The 19868-nt window shown below is 42.5% G+C and overlaps 1 protein-coding gene across 1 annotated transcript in view; it reads left to right on the forward strand.

Moving 5' to 3' along the window:
• The window catches only part of grid1b (glutamate receptor, ionotropic, delta 1b), a 437638-nt gene that overhangs the window by 199367 nt on the left and 218403 nt on the right, over positions 1 to 19868 (forward strand).

The following is a 19868-nucleotide window of genomic DNA, read 5'->3' on the forward strand; positions in this document are numbered from 1 at the left end:
TTTACCTTTCATTACCCTAACAAAGGCAGAAACCAGATGAAGTGCCGATTCACTCCTGAATATCGCTGGTTCAAAATGATGTTGGCCAGGAGAGGCTGAAAAGACTGAGCCATTTTCTGAAACGGGTGCACAGCCACATTCACCAATTCCTTTAAATGTCTGTTTTCACATATTTCTAGTTTCTAAGTTGCTAATAATTTTGAGACCCACATTTGTATGATACAGACCTGAAGTTTGGTGAATGAGCAACTTAGAATGAGCAGTAGATGCCAGTGCCAACACAGCAGGTGGCACAGGTTAAGGCTTGGGAATGGTGGTCTTCATGAATCTACCGAAATCATACGCCTTCTACACTACCTGTCCTCTCTGACCTACAGCTCTGTCTGCACATTTACAGTTTGTCACCTCCGTCACGTTCCCTTAATTGTTCCTCTCATTCCTCTCAAGTAGATGGACATGAACACTGAACCTGTGCCTTTGTGTTTCTCCTCTCGCTTCTCACTTTTCTTGCTGCCAGCAGGGCGGGAAAGCAGCCACCAAACAACTTGACCCCAGGGTTTCTCCTTCTATGATTGTTCCCTGTTAGTGCAAATGGCGACACTCTCAGACCATATGTGTCAGACTGCTGGAATATTTCTGATATGAAGCTTCTCTAGAGCTGCTCAGAATATCTGGATGTGATGATGTACAGATCTTCTGTGTTTGGCCAGTTAATTATAATAAGAAAAGCCCAACATTACACTGTTAAATAGTCTGAAACACTGTTTGTTCACAGAGTCAGTGTGTTTTAATGTGTGGCCAGTGAAGGTATTTCAGTTGGAAAGGATTTGTATCAGCTCTATGTAGAGTGGCGTCACAGGTGGGATGGGGTTTTTCCACTGGTGAGAAGCTCGTTAATGTTATCATTGAGTGTGTGTGTGTGTGTGTCCATCCATCTGTGCGTGATATGGAGCCTAAATGCTTGTGACACTGTTGTTGATGGTTCTTTACAGGCGTGAACACTTCAGAACTGATCCCAGCCATGTTTGTCACAGGAAATTTACAACATAAGTCACACAGACCTAATGAAGAGAAAGCACAGTGTCTGAACCTCACATGGATGCACTTGTCACATTGGAACAATAATTTCGCTGCCTGTTTCTGTGTGTGAAATGACTCTTCACAGTTAATTACTGGACAGGACCATTCTGTGTTTTCTCCTTCTTCTGCTCCTCTTCCTCAACCTTCTTCACAGTCGTCTTCTCCTTCAGTGTTGACATTGGCAGATACGCCAGCATCCACCAAACAGAACAACATGTCTCTGGGCCTGGGTGCAGTTTGTAGGACTGTGCCCTCAATCCATAATTCATCATTTATAAAAGGGCACTTGGCCACCTGTGCAAACAGTAGACGACCGTATTCCTTGGTGAACCCTCATTAGAATCAAGGAGAAAATTCCACAGACAGAACGACTATGGACACTGTAACAAATGTCAACTGCAGACACAGTGACACATGACATACATTTTGCTGTATAAACAAAATAAGCGCCACTAATATGGCCAATTACACTTCAAGTCTGCACATTTTTGAACACTTACAAATGTAAATACACAAAACCGCACTGCAACATTTGAACTGAAAACTCCTCAGTGACCTAAAGTCACTCTGCCCACCTGTTCTCCACATCCCTGTGCTGATTGGTGTCCGGTCTAATCAGGGCTCAGTGGTAACGAATGTGGGGTTGCTGTGCTAGTGGGGCGTCTTCCTTACTGGCTAGCATTAGCCCATTTTTGGCCACACTTGCTAACAACAATGCAGAGCAAACAAAAGAAATTAGAATCCACTTTAAAAAATTTTGATTATTTGTTTTTAAAGTTTGCTTCTTTCTCTGTCAGCACCACTGAGTTTGTTCAACTCTAGTGAATGCTTGCGCCTGTGTTTGATAAACGTCACCTGGCTCTGCAGGTGGTGTGAGCACAGCCATTGTTTACTGTATGCAGAGGTATAATCACGATAACTTTAGTGGAGGCATATAATTAGCCCCTTAAACGATGTTATTACAGTACTGTGCATTGTTGTTTTACATTCACATGCTGTCGCTGAGGGCCCCTTGGTAGTGCAGGTGCACTAGTCGCACACTCACACTGCTAGTTGTGCCACTTCAACTAAAGGAAGAGCCTTTGTGTGCTGCTAAATGAGGCAGAGGCAGTATCTTTGTGTGTGTATATAAGGCATTAAACATATGATGAGGTGGTTTTCATATCATATGATATAAATGAAATGAAATGTATTGTTGTAATGATAATAAAATACTAAGGCATAATGCAACAGCATGGCACAATAGGGAAAAGTGTTTCTTAAATTGATTGAAAATGTATTAACTGCCACAGTAATAACTTCTAATAGCAACAGGCTCAGACTAATGGTATTCTAATTAAACAGAGTTCTGCACTCGACATTAAACCAGCTCTGTATAGGGCCCTCCGAGGCCATTTTCAGTTTGTGATGAATAAAACAAGGGAAGGAAGCTGAACGTGCAGGGTGAGGAGCAGCTCGGTTGCACTCTGCTGTAAGTCAACATTTATCTCCTCCTTTAAAATGCGTAGAAAACAGTGTCCAGCTGTGCGGCCCTCTAGATGGATGATTTTAATTTGACTCATGCATTATGTTATTTGTGTTTCAAACAGGAGGAATGTCAATGCAGCTGCCCATGCATTGCGCATAATTTAATATGGGACGTGCACAGCAGTGTTGCCAACTATTTTCAGTGGCAAGTTGCTAATAAAAACAAAGAAGAAGCAGTTCATGAGAGCACATTCTCCAAGAAATGCATCTTCAAGAGGCTGAAACGTTGGGCCAAAGAGTTTTTGACATCTATGTCACAAAGGGTGTCTTAAAATTCTGACCTTTTATGTCAAAGATTTATGTAAATCATACAGGTTTGGTGAAGAGTCAGATCAAGAGGAGGTGCAATATTCAGTTTATTGACTCTGACTTACACAGTAACATCTGTTCATGGATCTGATGCAGGACCTGCAAGTTAGAGCAGCTGTATGTAATAAGCGTCCAGACGAGGCTGGACACTCACAGTGTATGCCGTTTGTGCTAGCAAGTTATTCTGCCTTTGCTGTCTGAGCTAAAAAAAAAAACAATTTCATCGGATTTCCAAGATGTAATCTTAACAGATGAGCAGGTATTCGCTTTCCAGATTAGCTTCAACTTCACAACTTCTCCCATTCTGTACTGTCACAGGAATTATGGTAATGACATGCACTGGCCTCAGCAGAAACTAAGATTAAGGTAATGAACATGGCCAAGAGAAATGGAGGGAGTTAGGAGCGTGTATAGCCATATATACAGTGGAATGTGTGGGATGTAAGGGGGTTTAAAGATAAAGTAAAGGACAGAAATGCCTTCCTCTCACTATAATTTCTTCTCCTTTCTTTCCTGCCATGGCCTCTTCTTGCCTTTACTCCTCTGCATGTTTCTCTCCTCAGTTCTCACCTCTTCCTGCTTCTCACTTTCTGCCCCTTCTTTTCCTCTCTGGTCTCCATTGTTTCTTCTTTCATCTGAATTATTGTTCTTTTCACCAACCGTTCATGTCCTCATTCTTCTTCGACTCCTCCGCTGCTCCTCACTCCATCCTTTCTCCTCCACCACCCTTTTCCTCTTCTCTCCTTCCCTCTGCTCAGTCATCTCCACCTTCCTTTTCTTCTCTTCTCCTTACCTCCCACCGTGTTTTAATATTTATTGTTTGTTCAGGTTCCTGTTAGATGTTGCCTTGGCAACAGCTCTTCTTTCTGAGATCCATACTAAAAATATACAGCACAATTGACAGATGTTTAAACAAAGAATACCTACAGTAAAAAAACGATATCACCCTAACACCTGACAGTCATATCACATTAAGGCCAAGTCAAGTCGAACTGTCAGTTTATGAAACAAATGATTTCTAAGATGATCCGTGGTAAAACTTGTACTTATACACCTCAATGCTGCCATTAGAAGACACTCCCCCCTCTGATTGTAGAGATGGCTGCCTGCACGAGTGGAGCTCCAGGGTCACTTTTGCTCTGAGATGACGAATATATTTACTCTTCTTCCAAAATCACATTTTAATCTCATCTCAGCATTTCTCAGCCACACCCAGCTCTGTGTTTTTGAGTCAGCGGGCAAGTAACATGACAGCGCGCCGAGCACGACGCATTAACATTACAAATCAATTCAGACAAACCCACGACAGGACGGGTGTCTCCTTCAGCTGCCTGCCTGGTACACAGGCTGCTGCTGCTGTGTGCTGTTGTGCTGTCATCTTACATGGCTGATAAATACACACAGACAGTGGCAGAGATGCACAGATCAGGCATAACCGACTTGACTCCAGTTAGCTTCTTATTTTATTTATGACCGCTGTTTATCAGTGGTGGAAGAAGTACTCCAATAATTTAGTCAAGTAAAAGTAGCAGTAGCATGGTGTGAAAATACTGCCCTGTAAGTAGAAGTCCGGCATTCAACACCAAAAGTATAATCATCAAAATATATGTAATGAATGTAATGAATATTGGTAAAAATTCTAAAAAATGCCATAGATGATGTTTTAGGTTTAACATTTAGATTGCATTAATGTATATGTTCATTTAAACTACTGTGGTTAGTTGGTTTTTTTTTTAGATAGTTTATTTATTTTAAGGCACAGAACAAGTTATTCAACCTCTAATGGAACAACTGTCCACTTAGTTTATCAGAGAAAATAATCACATTAGCCAAATTTAAAGTGATGTGGTTTTGACCCGTTACTAAAGGTGTCAGGTAAATGTAGTGCAGTAAAAAGTACAATATTTGCCTCTCGTGAAATCAAAGTAAGCAGTAACAGAAAATGAAAATAGTGTCATGAATTTGTACTTAAGTACAGTTCTTGAGGAACTGTATTTAGTTCCACTGCTGCTTTTAATGTTTCACATGCGAACCAATGAAATGATCTGAGTCTAAACTTTGCAGTTAACAGTCACTGTTGTTTTGGGTTCAAGGGAATTTAATTTTGACTATTTGGACGGGGAAGCTCAAAAATATGCAGTTGGTCATGTGAAACAGTTCAAGCTGAGATTCTTGAACACATCTTGCCCCTCAGATGGCCCTTTTACACCGCCCTGTTCCGCCGTGGAGCTTTATTAACAGTGTCTAATTGGAAAACCAAAACCCATTAACTCCACAAAGACAAATATCGTCCACTGATACAATTAGCAGCAGCATAATTTTATAGAAATCTAATCTTATCCTTTCTACTGAGAGGAGGTGGAACATATTGTTTTCATTATCTTTTTTTCCCAAAATCACATTATGACACAATTCATACAATCTGGGTCTACACACCCACACACACACACACACACACACACACACAAGAATCCGGTATAAAGAACACCCACTCGGGCCTGGTGCAGTGACAGTGAGCTGATGCCATAGGTCTCACTGCTCTGTTTGTCTCGTTTCCACACACTGGCGACACAGTCAGTTACCATCTGTTGGCTGGGTTTCACATCTCAGCATGTTGCGCCGTAGACCAACGTGTTCGTGACACTGGGTATAAAGGTTTCAGATCTTTGGTCCTGTTCACTTTATTCTTTGGCCCTAGATTTCATCATTTCATTACACTTTATGTACATAATTGTTTATTTTACATCTAATATCAGTTGCATAATTTTCCACCAGAAATGTCACTTTCCTTCAAAGCTGCCACAAGATGATCCATCTTTCAGAATGATGCTTGTAACATAAATAACACTGGTAATATCTTGGTCCTCACAGTTCTAGACATCTACCACAGTATATAATGCTGCACTGTATTATAAACCACCACCACACATTAGACTGTACTTTTAGTCATCCCACACCACTCCACTTTATCCCCAGAAGTAGCTGTGAAGTGTTGATGTTAAGCTTCTGTCAGAGACACTTGGCTGCACATTCAGCCTTCAGGGTTTGATGTCCCTGATCTACACACATAATCTAAACAAGTTCCATCCTAAAGTTGGATCCCAAAGTTACACTCAAGTAAGAAAAGTACTTTTCACAGGCTAAAAACTCTACAGAAAGTACAAGTACTGTACCTTAAGTCACCTTCTCCCCACACAGTCCTGCACCCCACGTGGCCATCCTCCCCATCAGCTCACTCTAATTTGGTCTTATCACTTAAAAATTCCCTCGACCTCTCATATCTCTCGTGGTTTATTTATTTTCCCACCGGCTCTCTGCTTTACACGATCGTCCAAGGGACACAGCAGCGTGGCTGCTTGGCTTGTTCTCCAAGGAACTGGAGCGTACTTTGCTGTTGAACTTGTTCCAAGCCACTCTGGAAATGAGCATCAACTGAATGGTTGAAATGCAAAGATAAAAGTTAACTTTCGGGTTGCTGTGCCTCAGAGGAGAGGAAATGGTTTTAAAGGAGTGATCCTGAAGATCCTCACTTCTTTGGGAATTTTAGTGACACCTTTGTTGTTAAGCTGTTGTCGCTGCAGTGTTTCTGCACAGTTTAGCTGCTGTTGGTGGCTGTCACTGTCCATGCTAATTAAGCAGTTTTTCTGCTTCAGATGTCTTCACAAAGAACGAGAAGATCTAGCTGTGCTGCTGACAGGACAGCTGAACCGGAGGAGGTGATGTGGAGTAAAACGACAGACGCCCCAGTTGTGTCAGTGCTAACATGCTAATATTCAACTTGAATCAGATTTCCACTGGCTTCTACTCCCCAACAGAGTTACAGCCTACTTCATGCATTCTTTGTGGAGGCTGACTTTATCAATGGCTGTTTCTACCGTCCTGAGTTCACAGTACACAGTCAGCTGTTTGATTAGCTCGGCCGAGAGGTCGTTTGTCCAAACGCTGTTTTTTGATTGACAGGCCATCCCTGTTGCCAGCTAACATTTTATTTTGAGATCAAGTCACCTTCGTTATTTTTCAGCGAATAAAACTCACCATTGTTTTTACATTCTTTCTGATATGTGGCCTTTTTTTTACATTCATTCAGATCAGGCACTCTGCAAAAAACACTTAGGTGCTTTGCCAAAGCCTTTCTGTGGTGGGGAAAACCCTGCCTTCTGTTCTGGGCCAGGTCCATACTCTGCTCACTAATTGTGTCAGATCGTGTCTCACTTTACTGCCTAAGCCTTAGGTATGTGTGTCAGGTACCTGAGTAGATCCCAGTAGACAGAGTGAACACAGTGTCAGGTGAGTTTTGAGGCATGTGAATAAGAATTCATTCTGAATACAGATTTCCAAAAGGCAGGCAGTGCATTAGAATCTCAAAGTGTCCCCTGTACGTGATTGGTCAATGCAGCGCCTTTCCTGGATGATGTCACTGTCCTGTGCAGTGAGGGTGAAAATAGGATATTGTGTATCAGCTCGTCTTGTGAGCTGAGTGTATCATCACACCCCTAATAGTCACTGTTTTGTTTCTAATGAGAAAACATTTTCAGATGATTCATATGTTGTATAGAAGCTTGTAACGGGATTTAATTTCATGCTGTGCACAGCAACTATCGCTCACTGTCCTCTGGATGGCTGAGGGCAAGACCCAGGACACCACCTTACATCATCACACATGCAAAACACTGTTTATATCCCTAAGGGGTTTCTGTGGTTTGGTTGGAGCTGTTCCTCTTGTTGTATATGTACACACACACACACACACACACACACACACACCAGCAGCGGCAGCAGTACGTTTGTGCATCAGTGCACCCATCACAGATGTGTGAAGTGGGGATATTATTGTCACATTGCTGGCAGGCTGGCAGCACCCGTCCTTATAACTCTCCTTCTGCTCAGGCTCCAGGCGCTGATGTTTGATCTGAGACTGTTCTGGCAACTTGAGATCTGCAAACTTTCTTCACTTTCCAACTTTCACTCATCTGGATGTTGCTCCTGGGAGCCGCAGCTCGAGTTGAAAGCACTTGTCTGGGATGATAAAGCCTTCATTCAACGAGAAGAGTTGACAAATAGCCAGGCTGGGAGACGAGTTTTCGTGGAAGGTCAGGCAGCAGCGACCCGCAGACCTAAAGCGTCCTTTGTGGGGTGTAGTTTCATTCTGTCAGTTGCCCAAAAATGTTTGATGTCTGGATTTGCCTCCTCAGCTGTCTGAGCACCCAGAAATACTCCTGCATGTGTGCTCGTGTGTGTGTGTGTTTTGGAGGTGGGCAGCAGTAATTAATTTTGGCAGCTTCTATTATTAGCCTCAGAACCACTGCTGAGTCAGAACCAGAGACAGACGGAAAGAGATGATGGAGGGAAACACACAACACAGAGCTGGCAGGAAATAAGACACCGAGATATGTTGTGTGGCCAAAAGTGTGTGGACATGTTAATATTCCTGTCTTAGTAGTCATTTATCTGCTGCAGCCTCCTATCTTCTGGGAAGGATTTGTGCAAGAGAGCATTAACATGTTGACACAGGGAGGAGCCTTCCCCAGACTGCAGAGAAGAACAGAAATGTAATCCTGAGGGTCCAGAGACAGTGAAACTAATCATCCAGCTACTGGAATTCATCTGTAGTCTCTCACCTACTTCAGGTGAGCTTCATGTGTAGTGAACAGGAATATCCTCTCAGGGACAGCCCTGCCCTTCCCCGTGCTGACAGGGCGTAGCAAGGTAAACCAAGCACATCTAAATGTGTTTCATGGTGAGAGAGGTTTGTTGGGAGATTCAAGACTCCTGACCCATTTCTCCTGAGCAGGAAGAGTTTGCTGTCATTTGAGTGGAAAAACGGCACAAAGGTGTTACATGATACAAACGAGAGCAGCCAGGAGAGGCTGAGAGTTTTCCAGGAGAAATGTTTATTTTCCATTGAAAAAAAAATTAGGAGAACTGCAGGGAAAGACTGGAGCTAGAACTTGGCTGAAACAATAAGGATTCATCAATTTGGGAGTAAATTATCAACAGGAAATAAACTGGGTCCAATTCTCCTAATCAACCAACTACAGCAACCAGATAATTCCTCAAGAAAAATGTTAAATATTCTTTTATTTTGACCGGCGACATGTCCCGGGTGGACCACGGCTCTCGCCCGGTATCATCCGGGATTGGCTCCGGCCCCACCGTGACTCTATGGTATAGATTTGTGGCTACAGAGCTCTTGTGTTTTGTTTCCTACCTGCTGTGTGACAGCCACTGTCTGTGCTCTGAGCTCTGATGTTTAAGATGTGCGTGGCTTCAGACGGACGGTCAGGCCTCACGTCTACGCCATGTTTGATAAGTACACAGGCTGAAACACAGTGACTGTTACTTTAACTATCAGGCCTGTTTTAACACCTCAGATTTTATTTTCACAGTTTTTTTTTAAATAAACTTTCCAAGATGTCTTAACTCAGATTTTCTGTTCACCTCTGACCCTGGTGGGCGAAAAGCGAGAGAAAAAATGTTTGTGATCCATATGTGAAATATACCATTTGTACTGTAATGCAAGAAGAGGTCATATGTGTGACTTTATCACCATTAATATCTGTTACCCACACACAATACACACGGTACACAGCTCCCATCTCATGTACAGACACACTTCAGAAATCAAATACAAGAAAACACAATCTCACATAATTCAGATATCACATATGAAGCCTTGACTATAAGCAGCAGCAGTGTGTCAAGCGGCATGTTGAAGGCTGCCATTCAGCTGGTGTGTGTCACAGTAAATCTTTACCTCTGACTAACTGAAGGTACATTCACATCCCAGCTGAAGTTTCCCAGACTCGATGTCTCCACAGCAGTGTGAACAGACTAGACCAGATGTCCTCAGACCAGATCTGGGCCATCTGCGCATGTGCTCCTAGACCCAATTCCTCTCCAACCTCTGACTGTGCGAGCGCTGTCAGAACGGTCAGATCAGAATCTATGTGGTCGTTTTAACGTCTCCTCCTCTGCACATACAGCCTGTTTTCATCATTTGGCATTGGCCCCTCACAGACCGCTAACTATAAACATGGAGGAGAGCGATGCCAGTGACTGGGTCATTGGGGAAACCAGGATATTTCCTATGTGGTGGACATTTATGGAGAAGCTTCTGTTATACCCCAGTTCTTTAATTGAACAGATCTGAATGAAGACGAAGCCCGACTTTTTTGATTTTAGTGCTGGTTTGTTTAAAAAAGAGCCACAAGTAAAAGTTACAGAAACACAACCCGGGTGGCTCCCTCCCTCAGACAAGCTGCTGGAGAAGAGAGGCCCCAGAAACACAGAGCCTAATACATTTATAAGGTTTTGGACTAATCCCTTACACAAAAAGATATAAAAACATCACAAGTTGGAGACAATCCGACGTCTCCTTCTCATATCTTATGCTCCGCATGCATTGAGCACAAGTCATAACAAAGTGAAGAACTCCATGTGACGTGTAACTAAAACATACATTCAGACATAATTCTTACACAAGATTAATACAAGAAAACAACTGGTGTCATTATCTTCTAACCTTGAAGCAGAGCAAACTGGAGCAGACTTTGAATTTTACTAAACTATGTTACCAACACATTAAAGTCTAATTTATTAATTTCTAACACTTCTGATCAGGCCAAACTGGAAGGAACATATCATAACCCAGCAGTTTGAGAGGAAACTGGGCCATTTGACCATTGCACACATGACCTGGTTGTTATTCTTGTGCGCATGTGGCTCACATTTCAGTTACATGTGTGCATGTGTGGCAGTTTAGGAGCTCAGCAGCATTCACACCGGAGTCGGATACACAGCACTGACACACATGGACGGAAAGCAGCAACACAACAAGGTCAGAGTTTGTCAAGTTTGGCGTGTACAGATGCCAAATAGAGGTTGTGGTGAACTCAATTAAATAACCAGACGAACTGAGGTAGCGACAAGTTCTTTACTAGTAGTAAACAAAACAACTAACACAAAGTCCAGGATATCACTCAGGTCGATAAGACAGTCCAGGGTCGGCGCCGGTAAACAGGTATAGCCAGGGGATCCAAACTCAAGGTCAAGGGGGACAAAATTAGAAGGTCGGTACACAGCAGGCGATCAGAATCTGGGAGGGCATAGACAAAACACGGTGGTCAAAAAACGGTAATCCTAGGGCAAAAACAGAGAGTCAGGCAAGGTATAAGTGCTGGAGAGTCAGAACTGGGGTCTAGAACAATCTGGCAGCGTCCTGGTGGGAGGACGCTGCCTAAATAGAAGTGAAAAACAGGTGCAAACAATAAGGAGCAGGTGAACTAATGATGATTAAATAAAAGGGCCAAAACTGAGGTGAAACAAAACAGGAAGTGATGAGAAAATAAAAGCATGACAGGAAGCAAGAGGGGCAGGAGCGTGACAATATGAACTTGTCATGCAATGAAGAGGCGGCCTGAGATGTAAACGCAGCCTAATACAGACCCAGACTGAAGTATGGGCTGAGTGTTAATCTTCATCATTATCGCTTTCCAGGATTTTTGTTGTGTTGGTGGGAGATATGATTTGATCAGCCCATGTCAGTGAGTTTGTAGGCTCATCCATCCATCTAAGCCTGCTGTGTGGCACCGTATCCCAGCTCCATCCGTCTGCACCTCTGAGAGACAACAGCTGTTATTTGAACAGGATAATGTGAACAGTTCTGTAAAAACTGGCCTGGTAGAGCCTTGATGGCAACTTCATATGACCAGGGCGCTGATTCCACTTCACAGTGAACCTACTCAACAGCTGTTGAATAGAGGATGTCGCCCTGACATTGTATGGTCCCCTGAGGATGAATCCCACTGACTTTGGTCATCCCATGGATGTTCCTTAACAGGGCCACCATGGGGTGGACAGTGTGTTACTTTTAGTGTTTCAGTGACGTTTGGCACAGATAGTTCTATGTTGATGAGGGAATTAACTAGCACCACCATGTGGTCAAAGTTTTCACATATCCAGTTTAATATCTCAGTGTTTATTATACCCATTTATAATGTGTATGATGAATATGATGGTAGACCTGGAATTTGATTCATATTATTGACACCACAAATGAGCAGCGGCTCAGCATCGGTAAAAGCAGGTAGTTTAGGATTCCTCTGGCTTGTTGTATTTGCCTGATCTGCCGCTGCGAGGCCGAGCACAGGTTCAGAGTTAGAAAAACCCCACAGCTTCATGTTGATCCACAAATACCCAAAATAAATCCTCCAGCAGTGTTTCTGACTGTACTTGCAGTGCATTATCTGCCTTTAGGGTGAGTTAACATCCTGTTCTTGACGTTTAAAGCTCAGGTCTTTGTGTGTTGTTGAAATGCACTCGTTCTCACCCCTCACTTCTGAAAACACTTCAAATCACATCTAACAAACTGCTGCATGTGAAACCTTTGATCAGGCAAGCAAGCTACATTAGCAGCACCACTTCTGGCTAAAAATAATAAAACAAAGACCAGGAGCAAGAAATCAAAGCAGTGCTTCTTTCCTGTGAGGGCAGTCCACAATTCAACAACCTACTTTTACAGAACTCCTAATGACAAAACAAACAAAAGTAGTTGTTGGTGGTAGGACATAAGCAGTGCCAAAATAGTTTTATTCCAAAAACACTTCTGGTGTTAAAATGGTGACAGTACATCGTAAATGTGTTTTTTGTGGTGTTAATCTGGTTTCGGTGCTGAGGTGGGCTGTCTCTGGCTGAACAGATCAGCATCTTGGCCAGAAATCATGAAGGAGCTGCCAGCCGGTCCCACCAACACAATACAGTTTTCACTTCACAGGATTGCAAGGTCCAGAAAAGTTACAGTTTGAGAATTAGACCAGAAGTTTGGAGAAAAATACAATTTTACTGCTATTTCTGTAAATGCGATACAGTGTGAGTGTAGGCTGCAACAGTGATGTAGTGGCTGTGTAGAAACCCCGTCCTGCCCTGTCAAGCTGCTGATAGTCTGCTGTTGAAATGTCTCAGTGACCAAGTTAACAGCTAAACAAGGCAAAGCCACTGAAACACATTTAGACAGGGGACAGCCTGCGAGCCTAAAGGAGTTTGTAGAGCTTCAACTTATGGACTTCATGAACAGACTGATTAGGACCGGCCGCTGATCATCTGACAGAGTCAGACCAGGGGCTGGAACTGGGTCATCCCCAGTGGTTAGGGAGCCACACCACGGCGGCGTAACATCACAGTCCAGGCTCACAGACCAAGCTTGTTTGGGCAGTGGCAACATCAGATAGTCCCGAGATATTTCCTTTTTTTCTGAGTTCATTTTCTAAATATGGAAGGCTTTGTTGTAGCAGTGTATAGGCTTGTATGTAATTTGCATACAGAGCCACTGACAATAACTGAAGCTGTTTCAAACACATATTAAAGCCAAAAAGATAATTGGAAAGGTCATTGTGCTTACAATAGAAATAGAACATTTTCTGAACACTGGATAATACAACAAACAGACAGTCCTGTTCAAACTATGAATCATATGTTTTCTGACTTGTGTCTTTACCCTATGAATCTGTCTGGACTTGTGTTTTCAGAACACTGCTGCAAATTCACTGCATATTCCAGAAATCTCCCCCCAGGAGGAAACCTGCCAAATATTTGGCTGAAAATCCACCTCAGTCAACAAACACAGACAGTTTCGATTGTTTCCCTCAGACAACATCCCCATTAGCAGCCAGGTGTGAATGTTTCACCCTCTCTTCCTCCATCATGCTATTTGTATTCATCTATTGAGGGGGCCAGCAGCATCCAAATCGTTTTCACACATATGATTACTCTCACAGCTTCAGAGCGACAGTGTGGTGAGGATGGCAGAGGCTTTTATGAAAGGTGGGCAGCGGGGTTAGATGAGGGAAAAGCTGTGTTCAGAGGCGACTGCAGACAATAGCTCATTATTCAGGAACAAAATCACCAGCAGAAAAGTTTCATGTAAAAGTTTCCTTTTTTTTTCCTACTTCTTATTGGTCCCCGTTACTCAAGACAGTTTTCTCCACTGCTTGGCACGTGAGCAGAAAGTTACCTGGAGAAGCGAAGGCAGGGAAATGAAGACTCTCTGCTGTTATCAAAACCTGGATGTATGTGTTTTATGAAGCAGACCAGGTAGAACTGACAAAGCCCACAGCTCCCTGTTTCCTCTGCTTTCTTTTCCTCTTGTTTTTCCCCCCTCCCCTTCTCTCCTGCTGCCACTGCATAACATTTCAATTCCATCATCAGTGTATCTCGGGCTTTACTATTCATTTCAAGGGCCGAGTGAGGGAATCAGTGTGGAAAGAGACACAGAACGAGAGAGTGGGAAGATGAAGAGGAAGAAAAATAGATGAGAAGGAGCCAATGAGAACTGGAAGATGAGCCAGGAGAGCAAAGAGACGCAGTGTGCGCTGAGAGGAAGAAGAAAAGATGGAGGCCAAGACATAGAGAGAAAAATGAGTTCACACCACAGCATCCTCTCTTTTATAAACTCTTTGTCCTTTTCTCTCAGCTCCAGTCTTTTTGACTGTTTGCCTAATACTGTATGTGCTTTGCTGCAGACCCTTGGGCTGCTGTGTGGGGAGCTGTCCTGCTTTAGCTGTGAGCTTGGGATATCTGGTATGTGCGTGTCTCAAGGACACTCAAGCACACAGTACATAGAGACGGAGGGATGGAGCCAATTTGCTCTCAGCCTGAGATGAGCATTGTTGTTGATGGTTTTCTGCCCTCTTTCCCAAGTGTGAATAAACCCAAAAAGACATCTCTTGTTTGTGTGTTCTTTATTAGTTCTGTATAAAATGGCCTTTACTGTTTTCAGTGAATAATTTGATGTGATAATTGTTATGCAGTCGTGCTGGCGATAGCCATGGGTGGAGGGAAGGAGCACAGGGTAAACAGTGTGTGAATAGCATAGACATACAGTGCATGATATTAAATATGAACGAAGCATCACCACTTCCTTCCACCATGCAAAAATTAGGCCAAAATATGAATACAGTGGCTGACATCTTGGTGCTTCGCAATCGGATTCTGCACAGTAGTGATGATCATGTCAAATCACCTGAAATACACCCCCTTTTAACCTCAAATAGCTTAATAAAAACAAGCTTACCAGAAAGACAACCACTTTTGCAGACATCAGCATGATAATATCTACCAAAAACCTTAGAAAGTACTTCTGCGAAAAATGAATTTGTCAGTTTTTAGTTTGGCTCCTGTGCTGTTCACTAACATGGAGGGGGTGGGGTTGCTATACTACACGCAGCTTGTGATGACTGAGAGCTATCATGTCATCCAGTTTTAGGCAGTGATAAATACTGGACAACAGTGGTGCAACCCCTTCACAAGCTGTGAGAAACATGTTTGAACATTTTAGTTCTAAAATATTGATGAGTTATGTGTCAGTGTGTCCAGCTTGTAATGTCAAAAGTACAGTGACGTTCTGACTTGACCCTCTGTTCAGACACTAAGCACTGGGAGTTGGTGTTGCCATGCGAATGACCCTCTGGAAAATGAGCTGTGTCAGTCTTTTTTCCTTCTGTTTGTTCTGGACAGGCAGCATCTTCCTGTTTTCTGAAAATTCAGAAGCTGCTAAACACTCATTTATAGTCCTGTGTTTTTAGAGTAATTTACACTAATGTCTCTAAGTTTATATGCATGTGATTTATTTCTGCTTCAAGAGACAATCTGTCACGTTTATACTGTATTTGCAGAAGAAGTCAAAGTGAGAATGATCAGACCACCAGAAGCTGAGGCCGATTCTTGGGTCAAATAGAGAGATGTTAACAAACAGATCAAGTAATAATACAGTTTTCCTTTTCTGCCCCGGAGGAACAAATCCCATCTGAAAGAAGCTTAAGAAGGTAAGAGTCAGCATTTGCCAGAAAAACCCATCTGGTTCCAACAGGCCATAAAGGGAGAAGCAGAAACATACATTATCCATTATGACAGGGCTGGAGAAGGACAAATAAATGTGGATGGTGTTTACATTATATAAATATTTATGTAAAATGTTCTTTAATGGAAAATATTACAATTTTACGGAGAAAATGTGTTAATACTGAGAATCTAAATTCATCACCTGATGAACCAAAACCAAAAGCAGCAGGAGGAGGATGAGCTGTAGGAAGCGCTGTAAACAGCAGGACAGAAAGGAAAGACTGAATGAAGACGTGGACACAGGAAAGAGAAAGGAAATGAAAGGATTTCAAATCCTGACTAGTGGATTTTCTCTGAGAATTATTGGCAGAAGTTATAACATTTTGAAAAGGTTGGGGTATACATCTGGATGTACACCAGAGTCCACAGACTGTATTATTACTTGATCTGTGTCCTTTAGTTTCTTCTAACCATGACCACTGTCGTTTCTTCAGCCCAGCCAAGTCGAACTTCACTAAGACTTGTGGGTCTGTACATACAGGTCTGGTAACAGAAATGCTAGTTTCTTTGAAAAGATGGTTGTAGTCTGCGCCTGATGAACTCTAGCACTATAATTTCAATAGAAAAAAATAGAAAGCAAACTCAAGGACATCGTCAGCTCGTGTCATCCTTCTACTGGTTTGTCTCCGGGTGCTCTGTTTGTCCAGACCCTGGCCAGCATATTCAGGGTCATTTCATGTTGACTTTCGGCAGTAGGCGTTGGGTGTAGTAGCAGTTACACTGATGCAGTTTGTCTTTTGGCACCAGAGCCCTAAATTGATGAACATGTGACAACCACAGATTTTCTTTTGCGCTCATACATAGCTTCCTTGAGTTACCTGCTCACCGTGTGAATGTTGAGGCAGTACAGTCATGTTAATCTGAGACAGTGCTACTCATACAACAGCCGCATTTTTATTTCCTAATTTTTTTTTGTAGTTTAAGTGTAAATATGAAATAAGGTTGATACACATGACAGATGCAGAGAAACAGGCTAGTTTAGCTTCTGTGCGCAGCTGTGTGTTGTTCATGTCTGATAGTAATCTCTGATATTTGAAAATGACTGGAAAGATGGTTTATGTGCGTGTGTGTTGATATTAGGGTTTCATGTATAGTGGTCACACTGTGTTTGTATGTCTTGTGTTCCATTATCACTGTTTTTATCCAACGCCAGCAGAGCATTGTGGAGGAATAATAGAAACACCCCAGTGTTCCTAGTGTCCCGCTGAAGTTGTGATGGGCTGCAGATGAAACCTGTGCTACAAACTCACACAAGGAAACATCTACTCCCTTGGTCGCCCTTCTTATTTGATTCCCTCTATTTTCATTACATATAAAGACAGATAGAGAAGAAAACGGGGAGAATAAGATGAGAATTGTGACGGGGAAAAAAAATCAAAATTGAAGAAAAACTTGGTGTTTGGAAGCTGGGAGAAAGATTAAAGGAGGTAGGGAAGGAAGCTAGGGAGGGAGAGAAGAGGAAAGGGAAAAGGTAATGTGAGTGTGAATATTTCTAAAACATCAGAATTCATGTTTCTTTTATTTTCAGAGGGATCCAGACCCCTGTCCTTGTCCCCTTAGAAGCTAGTTTGAGTTTGGTGCTTCTGCTATTTTTAGGCCCAACACAGTAGCCTTGTTTCATGGGTTTGTTATATAATCAGCTGATTGTCCTGTGAGGAGGCGGCAGTGGCAGCAGCCTTGTTGTCAGCGGCTCATTACAGCACTTCAGATGGTGAACTTTCTATCATATACACACAATCTGGAAGGAGAGAGAGAAAGAAGGGGTCTCATTTGCTTTCTTCAGCTCATTTTTAGAAAGCAAATACTTGACCTTTAAACTCTTGAAAGATGGATAGAAGAAGGGTGGAAGGGCAGATAGGAGGATGAAAGGGACTGACGGAGAGGGGCAAGCATCTCTTATTGGAGGTCAGAAGGATGATTAAAGGATATAGAGTGGTGCTAAAGGGTTGAAAATGGCTGGTCGGGGGTTGGTATATGTTTAAACCACTGAAAGGGGTGAGGAGGACTTATGTGTGGGTTAAAGGGATACAGAGTGATATGAAGAGATGATGGAGTGATATAAATGGATTATAGAGTTGTACAAAAACTCATTTAAAGGTATGAAGAGGTGGACAGGTGGAGGGTGAAAAGGATTTATTAGCAGATGAAGCGAATGATGGAACGGTTGAATAAAGGATGTCACGGGGTGATAGAATGGTATCGAAGGCTGATATAGTGCTGAAGGAGAAAGCCAAAGAGGTTAAAAGGAATAGCATGGGGTCACAGAGATGTTAGTGGAGTAAAAAGAGGTGATTAAGGGGACAAGTGGTTGGTGTAGGATTATAAAAGACTTAACATAAATGAGCTGAGGGGGTTTTACTGAATGAGCAAATGAATGAGAGAGGTGTATCACATGATGAAAGAGTGATAGATGGGATGATTAATGCTAGAAAGGGACAGAGAAAATAAGCAAAAGGTGACTAAAGGAAAACAGGTGGTAGTGAGGTCAAAAGGGTGATGGGGGAATAAAGGAATGACATGAGAAATGAACCTAGAGTTAAAATAATCATGAAGGAGTCAAAAGGATGATAAAATGATGTAAAAAAAAAGATGTAATAAGAGCATGCAGGTTTATATGGGGAAGTGATCTGAGTCTGTCAGAGGCTTGTTATAGAGAGAGGCAGGTAGAATAGATTCACAAATGGGATGGTCGGTTGTTAGAGGGTAGAGAGGGGCAATAGAGTGTAAACAGCTTATTGATGGGTTTGAAGTGATGGTTGAAGGCTAACAGAACTGACTAAGGTATTAGAGGGGTGATAGAATGTTATGAAGGGTTGTTTGAAGGTAGAACGAGGTCAGGTCGGTAAAAGGACTGTATGAGGGATGTTAGGAGGTAAATAAAAACAGTGATGGTATAAAGTAAATCATTTAATGGTCAGAGGAATGATAGAGGTGTTGATGGAGCTCTGCAGAGGGACCAAAGGCAACAAAACTCACCCAAGGAGATAGGAGATTATAGTTGGCTTATAAAGGGGTAATAGAAAGAGGGGTAGTAAAGGGTCAGACACGACAGAGGGTTTGAACAGGCGGCTGAAGGTTGTGAAGGGTTGTTTCAGGTTAACAGGATGATAAAAGGGTGAAGGGGTGAAATGGTGGATGGCTACAGAGAAATGAGGTGTAAAATGTGTATAATGGGAGTAAAAGGTAGTACAGGTGTGGAAAGGGATGATTAAGGGTTTCAAGGGGGATCAGGCTGATAGAGGGATCAAATGGGCCATAGAAGTATGTGAAGGTTTGTTAGGAGGGTAAAGATATAACAGACTTAAAGGATTGATTGCAAGTGTAGAGGGGTCACAGAAAAAAACGATGTATAAGGGCCTCATTGAAAAGTTAAAGGAATGACAGAGGCTTGAAAAGGACTGATAGAGTTCTATGAAATCATAGAAGTGGACAGTGACAGAGTATAAAGGGTTGTGGAGAGATGGAGAGAATGATAGAACAGTAGGAGTAATAGTTGGGGATGACTGAAAGATAACGAGAGATTGGGGGTGTCAAAGAAAGTATACAGGACTGCTGAGAGATTTAAACAAATAGTAGGTTGAAAAACTGACTGCAGGGTAAAATGGGATGATGGTGAATCAGGAGGTCCAATAGAGGGGTCACGACAGTGGATCTGAAGAACAAAATGGATGTAAAGGATAAAGAGGTGTATGATGGAATGATAGAGGGATGGAGAGGGTTGCAGATGATGAGTGGAGGGTTGAAGACATGGGGTGAAAGCACTGCAGGACAAAGGGTCAGAAGAACTGATGGAGGGATGAGAAGTGATGAGAGCAAGGACATTATGTCTAATTTATTATGTAACACTACACACATCCACACAAAGCTGAACAAAGCAATTTTGGAAACACTGATGTTAAACACTCCAGTTATAACTCCAACTACAGACTTCCTGACTGTGTGTGAAACATAGCATCTCTACAAAAACTAAGCCAAAAAATACAATGTTATTAACATTTGCCATCAGCAGCACTTTCCCATGTGTGTGTTGGGTGAAAATGAGTTCATCTGCAATGATA

This window comes from Monopterus albus, unplaced genomic scaffold (genome assembly GCF_001952655.1).
Source record: "Monopterus albus unplaced genomic scaffold, M_albus_1.0 scaffold67.1, whole genome shotgun sequence".
In the NCBI taxonomy this organism is placed as follows: domain Eukaryota; kingdom Metazoa; phylum Chordata; class Actinopteri; order Synbranchiformes; family Synbranchidae; genus Monopterus; species Monopterus albus.